Raw genomic sequence first — 13,642 nt, 5'->3', positions numbered from 1 at the left:
ATCACTACTTATAAATACACCAGTGTATTTTAATAAATAAGAATTAAGAGAACTTAGTTCCATCACTACTTATAAATACACCAGTGTATTTTAATAAATAAGAACTAAGAGAACGTAGTTCCATCACTACTTATAAATACACCAGTGTATTTTAATAAATAAGAATTAAGAGAACTTAGTTCCATCACTACTTATAAATACACCAGTGTATTTTAATAAATAAGAATTAAGAGAACTTAGTTCCATCACTACTTATAAATACACCAGTGTATTTTAATAAATAAGAATTAAGAGAACTTAGTTCCATCACTACTTATAAATACACCAGTGTATTTTAATAAATAAGAACTAAGAGAACGTAGTTCCATCACTACTTATAAATACACCAGTGTATTTTAATAAATAAGAATTAAGAGAACTTAGTTCCATCACTACTTATAAATACACCAGTGTATTTTAATAAATAAGAATTAAGAGAACTTAGTTCCATCACTACTTATAAATACACCAGTGTATTTTAATAAATAAGAATTAAGAGAACTTAGTTCCATCACTACTTATAAATACACCAGTGTATTTTAATAAATAAGAACTAAGAGAACGTAGTTCCATCACTACTTATAAATACACCAGTGTATTTTAATAAATAAGAATTAAGAGAACTTAGTTCCATCACTACTTATAAATACACCAGTGTATTTTAATAAATAAGAATTAAGAGAACTTAGTTCCATCACTACTTATAAATACACCAGTGTATTTTAATAAATAAGAATTAAGAGAACTTAGTTCCATCACTACTTATAAATACACCAGTGTATTTTAATAAATAAGAATTAAGAGAACTTAGTTCCATCACTACTTATAAATACACCAGTGTATTTTAATAAATAAGAACTAAGAGAACGTAGTTCCATCACTACTTATAAATACACCAGTGTATTTTAATAAATAAGAATTAAGAGAACTTAGTTCCATCACTACTTATAAATACACCAGTGTATTTTAATAAATAAGAACTAAGAGAACTTAGTTCCATCACTACTTATAAATACACCAGTGTATTTTAATAAATAAGAATTAAAAGAACTTAGTTCCATCACTACTTATAAATATTTTAACAGTAAATTAAAAGTCGGATAGAGAAAGTCATGCTCCGAAACCCTCATCAAATTCTAATAAGAATTCTATTTTTTTTAAAAAAATTTCGGTCTTAGTATGCTGTCACTGACATATGCATTTTCCAATACACTTACTTGTTGAAGGGCTATGCAATAAGTACCAAATATACTGATATAAGTATAAAATATTATATTGATAAATTTGGGGATTATTAAAATAGCACCAATACTAGGTAGTTTTAATACAGTTACTTTGGAAATAAGTGTTTTACGGTCCCTTGAAAGGGAAATCTCCCTTAAAATTACTTGATATTGGTAAATGTTGACTATTTTGAGTTGGGTGCGAGAGTTAGCATCATGCCAAATGATAATAGTAAATACACTTTATTTTTATTCTAATGGGATAAACTACAAAAAAAAAAACGAGTTTTGCTTACTTCAATAACGCAAAGTAGAATCTTTCAGCTTCAACTTTCACCAATGCCAGTTTACTGAATTTAAAAACTTAAATTACGGAGTTGGCGAGCATCAGAGATAAGTGGTGCCCCCTTTTTCTCAATGCTCACTAACCCCCAATGGATTACTACTCCAACCAAACCTCTTTGAAATTATTTCCGTTTTTAATGTGTCCTTGTATTTTGAAACATGAATAATTCCAAAAACGACATTAAGCAAATAAACTTAAAATAAATTGATAGGAATTAAATTCATCGGTCACTAATACCTGTTTATAGAGCAATTCAATTCCAATCAAATCTTTAAAGCATTAGTATTACTTATAACAATAAAGAATAAATTGAGCAAATAAGAACCATTAGATAACTGCACAGTGGAGGACAGGCTATAAATGATATTTATAGGCAATTTTAAGTACATAGCATTATTCAACTTTATGAATTCAGTTATGTAAATTCGTTTAATAAAAGAGATATAATTTAGAAATTCAATTTACTGAAGAATATAACCAATAAATAATCAGCATAATAAAAATGATATATTTGCTTACTAGTATAGCATATATTAAATATTTTTATTTTCTTTCACTAGTATTAGTGTATATAAATACAGTATAATCATTGCAGAGTTAGATAGGTTCATACAATAGCCTGTGTTTCAAAATGTTTCCAAAACTCTTCACTCTCCTCTTCGTAGTTTTGGCTCTTATGGCTACTGGTAAGTTTACGTCTCTTAAGTATTTTAAGTAAGTTAAATACGGATAAGGCTGACTAAATAATATCACAAATGGAATGAATGTGCAGTAAGAGAAAAAATGAGTTTCCCTTAAAACGTTTGAACGTCTGGTCAGAATTTCATTCTGTAAAGTGCTTTGGAAATATCTCATAGAAATCTCTTTAAATATATGAAAACAGCTAACTGTAACTATGGCGTAATATGTGTATTTTGAACAAAAAACGCACCTTTTTAAAAAAACATCCATTTTTTAAAAACTAAATCGACTTATCACCCCCTGAAGACAAAGTTTGGAATATCTGGCTTTTATATTTTAACCGCTATAACGGTTCAAAAATTTTAACGTTATTTTAAAATGTCACGATTTCCATCATAACTTCAGAATGATTGGTTAAACTTCAATTAATTCTTACACAAAAAGTGTTTAGCTCTCGGAGAAAAGACAAATATGTAATATAAAAGGGCATTTAGAAGAATTGAATATATTTTTTGGTGAAACACATTCAGAGTCGTGAGCTATAAAAATATTTATATATTCAGATTTTCTTAGAATTTTTTAAGCTCATAGTTTTTCAAGCCATTTGATCAATAAAAAAGTGCTTAAAAACTAATTAAAAAAGCTAATTATAGAATGGTATTGAAATGATATCCCATTACGAGATTAAATCACCAAATTGCAGTACTTTGTATTATACATGGTATAAGTTAATCTATAAATGGAGGAGATAATCCTTTCTTTAATTATTTACTCACTGACGGTTTAGCGAAGGGGCAAGATTAGGATATTGTTTCTACCCTGTATGCTATTATCCTCTCTTATAAGATCCCGGTTTTGCTGTGCGGAGAAAACTATAAATTAAAGTACTACTTTTTTCGAGCAGAGTGGTTAATTATCGTAAAATGAAGAAATACCCATTTTTTTTTAAATGTTATACCTAGAAAACAGGCAGATAGTAATTTTTTTATTTGTTATTTTTCATTTTCTTGATGTGTTTTAGAATTTATTTCGAATCGTCTTCATTCGCAGTCTAATAACAGATTCATTTAAACGCTTTTTCCCCACAATAGTGCTACTGCTTTTAAATTTTGAAGGATTGCGTTTTTAAGAGTCTAGATCACGTAAAATTGTGCATCAATAGACAAATTACATAAAATGCAACAAATAGTGGCACACGTTAAGGCAGAGAAAAAATGAATGGCACTTCGCCATGGTAATAAGTAACAAATAATTGAATGTGTAGAAAAGTTCACGACATATTTACAAGTAGAGAAACGAAAATTGCACGAAGGAAAAATATTGACAAAAAATGGGAAGAATTAACAAATATTCATAATTAATAACGTTAAGATCATAAAAAACTTCATTCGAAAAAAAAGTGTACCTCTGTTAAAGTAGAGACCTGGCTGTCCAGGTAATTATCACTCGTGTCGGGTTGCTCTCTACACTAAAAATTACTCGGATTTATCTCGTCCTGATCAAACCCACAGCGGGTTGCTAATGTGAAATAGCTGGATAGCTCAGTGTTAGCGTGAAGCGCCACAGACTGATTCGTCGAATCTATGTTGTCCTATGTTCTCAGGTCATAAGGGAAAAAGCTTATGCTAGTACTAAAATGAAATAGATTCGCTTAATACATATATATATATATATATATATATATATATATATATATATATATATATATATATATATATATATATATATATATATATATATATAAAATTTACTGTGCAAGTTATGATGGTAATTACGAATTAATTATTAAATATATCAAATTATTCAATTTGAATTAAGTTTTTACCACTTCATACATACGCAAGAGACAATCCTGCTTCTATAAATATGCATGCATTTCCCCCTCTATTTAATTGAGTTTTTGTCCTCGAATATATGTAATAACCATATGGTTCGAAAAACCAGTCAACCTACTAACTTTAACTTGCCAACCTCGTAAAAAACATTTTGCCTACCAGTGTTACTTTTGCAAATGCATTGCTGCCAACTTGTAAAGTCGTTGAGAAATATTTTTCTTAGTGGTAGCAAAATTAGCTTTTTGGCGTATGAAATCTTGAATTATAGCTGTCTTAATAGATTTGTTTTCGGAAATTTCTTCTAAAAATAATTATTGCTTTGCTACCGTTTTGTAAAATTTTTTTCCAACGAAGGTACAAGTTGGCTGGTATGCAAATGTGTCTGTGTGCACGAAGGGTAAAAACAGAATACTTCACAGGAAATTTTCGAATGATCAGGTTTTTCACCCTCTCACAAAGAAACGTTCCCAAGTTAAACTCATAGAATTCATTGAAAATTTTACAAGTGTAAGATTTTATAAAAAACAATATCCGAAAAATAGATTCGAGAGAGGAGTCAAATGATATTGAAAATCAAGGTATGGCTCCCAAAATCATACAATGCTGGGCGAAATTTTATTTTAGACTACTTCAAAAAGAAGAGTTTTGAAAAAATTAAAGTTTGAGTAAAATTTATTTATTATAATTTAGTTATGTCGAACAAGCGCAGTTTTTCAAGTTTTAATCATGGACATTTATATTCTTGTTCCTAGGATCGTCAAACTTTTAAAAAACACATTTTTTGAATCTCATTTACTTATTTTGAAAATGGCGCAAATCTTCTTTGTGGTGAAAAGCCATTTCTTCTTTGCAAATCTTCTTTGTGGTGTTTGTGAAATTAAAAAGTGTTTGAGGTCTAATTTTTCAATATTTAAAAACTTACTCCATTACTTGCTGCATTACTAGGGCTCATAAGAATTTTCAAGAACTGAGAATAAGGCAGTGATTTTGACAATTTCCATCTAGGTGGAAAATTATCGATTTTTAAAAAAATTGAAGTTCCGTGAAAAAGTTAAAGAAGTTTCGAAAGTCAAAATTTTTCTGAAGCGCAGTTATTTTTAACATTTCTGAAACCTGTAATTACATTTAGATGCAATCAATAATCTATTATTTACTTAAAATTTCGTTTGCTTTTAGAAAGTAAAATGCCAATAAAAAAGAAATGGAAAATATATTTAAAAGAAAATATAATTTTTTTTAATAAATATGTATTAATTAAATTACGAAAAGGCAGGCTATAAAAATTCTTTTCGATAGAACTTCACATCGTCCTTTTCAAATCAAGATAAAATAACGAAATTCGCTAATAAAGAAAAATGCCTCTCTAATTACCACTTCCGATGTTTAAGTCATATTTCGGCTCATTTACTTCATTTTCAGTTTATGCACAGACAAATTCCTAATTCCTTTTTTTAAAGTTCAGCTCCAACTGTCGGACATAAACATAATTTAAGATTATTAATGATTAAACAAAGAAAAAATGTCCTTTGCTTAATAAATACTTTTAAAATAAAGTAGTATTTTTTGTTTATGCTTGCACAATTGTCGTCATATATTTTGTTGATAAAGTCGGGGGTTCCATCAAAAGATGGTTGGGTTCCACTTAGGATTACATAGCCGAAAAATATTAGGAGTCACTGTTCTAGATCATCGTTAAGAGTTTTGCAAATAGAGTCAGGTTTTATCATTATTCTTTCAAAAACTTATTTTCGCATCTGTAACATCACTTAGTTTCATGTCTTAAATCGAAAATTTATTCTTTAATATTCACACTATGCTCAAAATATTGACCTGCTGTAAGAATATTTTTTAAAGCTCACTAATGTTTAGAATAGACTTTTAACGAAAATTGAATTCTGACAAAAATGAAGTTTTGAAAAATCCATCAACAATACCTTTCCACATTAAAGAAAAATAACATCTAGCTAATTTGATTAACTTGTATATAAAAAAAAATAAGTACACGATTAAACTTAAAAATATATACAGACGATTTTTCAGTATCAAATAAAATAACAAAAAATTACAGCCTCTGACTAATTCATTTCACTTCATGTAAAGAATAATAGAAAATGCAAAATGTATATTTTGATTCGATTTCAAATGCCTTCGAATGCTACAATTCTCTAACAAATTTATAATCGCACATTGAATCGACAGGGAATAAATCTTTTAATTAATATTCAATTTTCTTTTACAGCCATGGCAGGAGTCCACAAGGTGCGCTATGAAACTAAACCAGCACCACAACCAAAAAGAGGATTAGGCATTTTGGGTGGTAAGTAGAGGAATAAGAGTAAAAAACTGTAATTGGGAATTTGCACTTTAAAAAGTAGATCACGGATACCCACACATGTAGCCTATGACGTGCTAAAGTTGAGCTAAATATCTCAGCATTAGTTAGAATATTCATTAACGTGAAGTTAATTGAATACACAGCCGTGTGTCGCACATTGAATTTGCTGAAATATAATTCTTTCTCGTCTACATCTTTAACTTAACTGTAGACTTTTCATTTGTTTATATATTTTATTGCGACCGAGGTATATTTTTGTTTCGTGTACCTGGCAACTTCGATGCATAATTAGTTTGTTTACATTCTGCATGGCTTCGTGTCTGTCTTAATTATTAAGAATTTATTGAATTGTAAATGGTCAAGTAAGAAATATATAATGAAAAAATTGAAATAATTGCAGAAAGAATATATAATGTGTCACTTAAAAAAATTGATGCTTGGCGGGTTTGGTTTACTCGAAATAGAATGGAAAGAACAGGTGCTAACGTAAACAAACGCCACGTTTCAACAACTAATCAGGGTCAAGATACCCACACTACCTCACTTGCAGGCATCCCATTTCAAATTTTTTTTAAAAAATGAAAATTTTATGTTTTTATTTAATTTTGTGGTAGAATTCGGACCAATAATGCCTAGCAACAAAAAGTGATTTTAATATTGACAAAAAAAAAAAAACACTCATGTAAAAAAAGTGGTTCAACTCCAAATATAAATGTTATTATACATAGTATTATATAGTATATAGAACTAGCTGGTTTCTTTAAAATTAATTATAATATTATTACGCATGAGCTATTATTGGCAAACATTGGCAAACCATCGTAAATTATCTTTATTAAAGCAAAAATAAAATATTAAATCTTAACAATTGTTGCCACTTTAAATATTCAAGAAAAATATCGCTCTTAACCCGGAAAGGTTAAAATTAATATGTTTATTAGTGTTTATCAATAATTATGATCAGTTAAGAAAGCTTAATTTAGTTAATACTGGCATTTTGTAATAGTTACTGAATGTTTCAGAATTTAACCGCAGATTTGAAAAATGAGTGTCAAAAATTGAAACAGTTAGAAATGCGAAGTCTGCTTCGGAAACTAATTATATTTTTTAATTCAATTTCAAACTTAATTGCAAAGTTTTTCAACAGAAGGCGCTGCTGACTGGAAACACTGTATAAAAATGTTTTCAGCATGGGGGATCTGTTAAGAAGATTCTACTCCAAGGGAGGAACTATCTATCGCAAATTCTCTTTTACCTATATCAGTAATTTAAAATTTATAAAATGAAGAAAGTGAGTTTGGAAAAACCTAAAATAAGCCTCGAGGTTTCAAATACTGAAAAGAAATTTTCAAAATATGAAAACGAAATAATTATGAGAAGATAAATTAGGGTTACGCTATGGGAAAGTTCTCTTCTAATAATTCGTTGGCATTTTGTTATTTTCCAAATTCTCTTTTAGTAACTTATATTCCATGACTTACTCAAGGTCTATCAGAACTCACTTTTTCTACAGTTTTAATTTTAAATTATTTATGGAATTGAAATTGAATTTGCGAAGAAATGTTTCTAATTTTGTCCTCAAACTGCTGATTCAATTGGTGATTAATTAGAAAGCATTATTTTATAGCATTTCTGAGTTCAGAGCGCCATCTGTTCACGAACTTCTGGAACACTTTCCTAAGAAAATTGCAATAGTCTGCAAATCGCTAGCTTTTCTTTTATTAAATTTTTGAATCGTCAAATCGAAGAGAATTAATTAAAATACTGCATGTATTATTAAAGGCATATTGGCTATTTTGTTTCCTATTTTTTTCGGAAAGAAATAATGCATTTATCTATTTAATCAGTTAAAATAACCGCTTTAACTGGAAACTACCCTATATCATTATTTTGAGCCGCGATGGCTCAGGGGATAAAGCGCTCGCCTGCCAATGAGCTGAACCGGGTTCGAATCACAGTGATGGCTGGTCGATACGAATTCCGCATCCAGCTTTCACCGGCAACAGTGCTGGCATAAAATATCCTCTGTGGTAGGCGGATCATGGGTTAGAGTCTCCTAGTCATCAGGCTAACCATGGGAGGTCCTGAACCTGACGTCTTGAGTCTCATCTTGCACACAGTCAGAATTAAATGCTTCGCCTGGTCTTCGGTGCACTGGACGACATACGTCTTTTGAATAAAGGCAAAAACATGATTTGTCAGACCATATTACATTTCGCCAGTCAGCAGCTGTCTACGTTCGGTGACTTCCAGTCCACTGAAGTCGCGCAGCTTTATGTTTCTGTGTGAAGAATTGCCTCTTACGAGATGTTCGACTCCAAACGTTCATTCCATGTAGCTCCCGTCGCAATGTTCCCTCCTTAACAGGTTGGGATGGACCTTCTTTCACAAACTGAAGCAATTCCTGCCAGGTTCGGAAGCGATTGAAGTGATTGGCAAGTCGTGAAACACGTCTCTGGTCCCTTTCAGGTAGGATCTTTTTCCGACCACAATTCTGACGTCGTCTTCTGTGACCACGGGAATTACAACACTGCTTGTAGACACGTTAAACAGTTCGCATCAAAACACCAAAAAATCCAGCAACTTCATTCACCGCTTGACCATGGGCACATCCAAACACAATTGCCCCTTTTTGCCATTTTGTCACATCCTCACACTTATCCATATTTACACACAATTTCTGCTTAAAACTAAAATATCTCACTGATGGCTAGTTGTCTTCGATCACGTTGAGGCAGTGCACACTCAATTGAGCACGCTACTTGACCACTGCATCATCTAATGAAACCTAATGATTCATCGGTGCTTGAGCACTAGGGTGACTAATTTTTTGTCCGGTGAGCTTATAATATTAGTATATTTTTGACTGTTTCCATTATTTACCTGATGGGTTTTTGTTGCTTTTGTTTCAGTGATTAATGCACTATCATTTCCTTTTTTTAGGCCTCAAGGAAATGGCTGATGATATACTCAGTACTGCCGGAGTTCACAACCAATAATTCGATTGCTAACTGTCGGAATTTTTGCCATAAAAAATGGGCTTTGCAAAAGAAAAAAGAAAAATACTACATAGTGTAATCTAAAAAGCTTAAAATAAAAACTAATTCAAACCCCTTTTGTTTAATGTTTGTCAAGTATCCATTATACTTACCAAGAACCATTATTACATAAACCATTATTTTGGGTAATGATGTGAAATTAAATGAAGTACATTTATTTGTAAAGAGTGTATTATGTTTATTAAGAAATCCGCTTTTATATAAAATTGTAAGAGAAGCGTAAAATACTTCAAGTGTCACCGGTCTACTTTAATTGAAAAACAAATTCAATGATAAAACACCAAACACCAGACGTCAGAACAATGATCTTCCGCTGCAGCTACATGTAGTCTAGCTACGTATTTCAGTTTTTCGGGTCATAATCAAGGAAAACAAACAATTTTTTCTCGGTTATTGCTGCGGGAAAAAAAAAGAAAAGTCTTTTTTTTTATTTTTAGAGATTCCACGATTAATTCTAATTTAAAAAAATACTTTGGAGTATTTTTTATAGTTTCCACCATAGACGTCCATGTATTCCGCTTTGAAAGCAAATTTTTTTTTTCAGTGACAGTCAAATTTACAATTTAACCTTTAGCATTCCGAGCTGTTTGAATTAATGTTGACACCAAATAATTTAAACTACAACCTAGAATATTTTGAAATAATTTCTGCACTATGTACTTACACACATTAAGTCATTAAATCATTAAAAAAACTGTCGCAACGTTGCTTTGGGTGTTTAAATTAAAGTTACATCTTGTTTTGCTGCACAAAAACTATAAGAAGATTATGTGTAGAAGAGTTTTCAAGGGTTACGATGAATTTAAAAAGATTAACATTCATTAGTAACTAATGCGACAATAATTAACAATTAAACTTGTTAGAAAAAACCCATACAGAACGCACAGGAGGCAGCAGAAATACAACTACAGAGGAAAAAAATTGTTAAGATGTTTATGAACTTCACGGACAGTTTTCTTTTCAAAATTTGGATTTGTTCGAAAGTTATTGCCGTTTTAAGTGCTTTTATGCAATTTTTCTCCCACCACCTTTTTTTAAATTTTTGTTTCCTTTGCGTTACATTTTGCTTTGTTGTTCAAATTCTATAAAAATTAAAAACTTTAAATCATAAAGGTGTGTCGAAAAAGGTACAGGAAGTACGATGGAATAAAAAAAATAATTCCGATTTGAAGATTAATTAGAAGTTAGTTATATGAAACTTCGTGTTTATTTTGTTCATACTTTTTAAAACGTGTTTTTATAAAATTAATATTAAATAACATAGAATCAATGGTAATTAAAATTAAAAAAAAGTATTTATCTATTCAAAAGAAAAATTAATTGAAAAGTGGTAATATTTCGCTTAGGAGAAATATAAAAATCACCATATTATTGTTGGGATCTTCCATGTAATTCCAGTGGCGCTAGTATCGCGGTTGTGATGTAACTGCAACTGTGTTTACATTGTATGTTTCAGTTTCGGTTTCCAGTATGTTCTATTGTTGATGTGTTCTATGTACGTATTGTGAATAAAGTTATTGTTATGTTATAAGTTATCAATATGAGTGCTATCATTGTCAATCATCCTAAATACATATCCCATGCCTTATAATAAACGGTCACAACAGTTTTGGCGACGAGGAGAAAAATAAGAAGAAATAATGAATAGAATTTCAAGATCGTTCAAAAACGAAACTTCAAAATGGATGAAATTTCAAAACGGAAATGTTTCAAGTAATTGAATCCAGGTACTGTAATTAATTTAAATTTTCAACTATTTTTTCAAACTTTCAATAAATAAATAATGAATGCTGAACAATTCCAAACATTTATTGCTGCATTTAATCAGCAACAACAAGCAATGATAGCACAAATCGAAAAACATTTTTCAAAAGAACAGTCTATTGATTCATCAGTAAATCTTGTTAATGTGCATCCTTTTGAAAATTATGATTCAAAACGTGAAAAATTTTCATGCTATTTAGAACGATTTGAAAATTATTGTTCTATGAAGGGTGTTATTGATAAAGATAAAATTGCTCAACTTCTATGTGTATCTATTGGTTCATCACACTATAATAATTTGGCAGCTTTTCTTGGACCAGAGAAACCAGTCAAACAATTATCACATGATAATCTTGTGAAAGCTTTCAAGCAAATGCTAATTCCTAGAAAAAATGTAGTTGTTTCCCAACATTATTTTTTAAATATATATCAAAAAGAACATGAATCAATTTCAGAATTTGTAGCTGCTTTGCAACGTGATATAGTTGAATGCGAATTTTCTGTGAAATGTGACTGTGATAAATCAGTAACAATTGCAGATGTTTTTCTCCGGGCTCAGTTCATTCGAGGATTGCGTGATGACTGGTTGCGCGAACAGGTGCTACAATCAGATTTAATAACTTTCGATGATGTCTTATCAAAGTCGATTGCTCTGGAGGCGTCCAAAATCGAAAGTAAAGAACTCACTCAAAAAGGTTCTCCACGCTCTACTTCTTACGCTTTAAGTGACAATAATAAAGTTTCAAATTTCTCAGCACGTCATAGAAATCGTTCCAGTTCACGATCGAGTTCTCAACGCCAGAAACCAGATTATAGAGCCCTTGGTATTGAAAATCTATGCATCAGATGTGGCAGAAATAATCACCAAGTCAAAGATTGTCGAATTAATAAAACTAAACTAAAATGTGATTCATGCAAAAAAATAGGTCATGTTAGTAAAGTCTGCATTTCAACTTTAATTAAGATGCCACGAAAGTCAATGAATTCCAGTCCCAGACCATCTCTTCATGCTGTTTCAACTGAAGTACATGATCAAAATATTACATTTGGTGTCAACTCTATTCACAGCTCTTCATCATGCTATAAAGTTATAGATTTATTTGAAGTTTGCCATGACTCTGACAAATATATCGTCTCTGTATACCTCAATGGGAAGCTACAACACTTCGAAGTAGATTCTGGAGCAAAGTTTTCCCTACTTTCAGAAACTGATTTTGAACGTTTAAATTTAAATGTGCCCTTGGAAAAATCAAACATTGCTTTTCGTACTTATTCTGGAGATATTATTCAACCCAAGGGGAAAGTGCATGTAAATGTTGCATTTCAAAACAAAAACATTACAGGTGAACTTCATATTGTTCCAGCTGGATGTGCAGCTATTCTAGGCCGTCAATGGATTCGAGCCTTAGAAATCGAACTTTTACAAATAGATGCTAATATATCAAACACTTCAATTCATAAATCACCAGTGTATCAAATCAATCCTCTCAATTCACTTTTGGAAAAATTTTCACACCTCTTTGAAGAACGAGTTGGTTGCGTCCCTCATTTTCAAGTATCACTTCAACTTAGGGATGGAGCAAAAGCCATTTTTACTAGGGAGCGTGACGTTCCTTATGCTCTCCGGGACCGCGTCAATAAAGAATTGGACTCTCTTGAGGCAGATGGAATAATATCCTTAGTGCCTGCGAGTGATTGGGGGTCACCATTGGTTGTCATTCCAAAACCAAACGGTGGCGTCCGATTATGTGTTGATTACAAATGTGGAGTCAATGAACGATTAATTCAATCAAATCATCCAGTAAGAAGGATAGATGATGTGCTTCATAGTCTTCGAAATTCAAGATATTTTTGTAAACTTGATTTATTTAAAGCCTACCTACATTTAAAAGTTGATGAAGATAGTAGCATGATACAGACCATTTCAACACATCGTGGTACGTATCGCATGCATAGGCTTAGTTTTGGAATCAAGACAGCACCATCAGAATTCAATCGCATTCTTTCGCAAATTCTCAAAGGGTTACCAAAAACAGAATCTTACTTTGACGATATTATTATACATGGTGAAACACTTCAAGAATGTACTGAAAATTTAGAAGCTTGCTTACAAAGACTTTCTGACTATGATCTGCACATAAATAAACAAAAATGTTCCTTCTTTCAAGAGAAAATCGAATATCTCGGACATGTTATTGAATATAATAAGATAAGTAAATCGCCAACGAAAATTCAAGCTGTTCAAGAAATGCCAAGACCATCAAATATTGAAGAAATCAAACGATTTTTGGGACTTGTAACTTACTACTCCCGTTTTATGCCAAATTTTTCAACTATATCATACCCACTTCGACGGTTGC

At 31.0% G+C, this 13,642-nt stretch overlaps 2 long non-coding RNA genes across 4 annotated transcripts in view; one reads left to right on the top strand and one right to left on the bottom strand.

Annotated features, from left to right (window-relative positions):
* Positions 1-2,078, bottom strand: part of LOC139425548 (uncharacterized) — a 62,719-nt gene extending 60,641 nt beyond the window's left edge. Inside the window, exon 1 of the long non-coding RNA XR_015428638.1 lies at positions 1,559-2,078. This is a non-coding gene — a long non-coding RNA (uncharacterized LOC139425548). The remainder of the gene's footprint in view (positions 1-1,558) is intronic.
* The window catches only part of LOC107436673 (uncharacterized), a 51,768-nt gene extending 42,195 nt beyond the window's left edge, over positions 1-9,573 (top strand). For 2 of the 3 annotated variants that reach the window (XR_015428635.1, XR_015428632.1), the window contains exons 2-3: positions 6,364-6,441; positions 9,403-9,573. This is a non-coding gene — a long non-coding RNA (uncharacterized LOC107436673). Of the gene's footprint in view, positions 1-2,136; positions 2,295-6,363; positions 6,442-9,402 lie in introns of those variants that run through there. The other variant, XR_015428633.1, reaches the window with a different exon arrangement.
* Positions 9,574-13,642: the final 4,069 nt, after the last annotated feature.

The sequence above is a fragment of the Parasteatoda tepidariorum genome, chromosome 8 (genome assembly GCF_982258835.1).
Source record: "Parasteatoda tepidariorum strain Cologne lab strain chromosome 8, Ptep-v5.0, whole genome shotgun sequence".
Classification (NCBI taxonomy): Eukaryota; Metazoa; Arthropoda; class Arachnida; order Araneae; family Theridiidae; genus Parasteatoda; species Parasteatoda tepidariorum.
The sequence above is the reverse complement of the archived record's forward strand: the minus strand, read 5'-3'. Positions and strand labels throughout refer to the sequence as shown.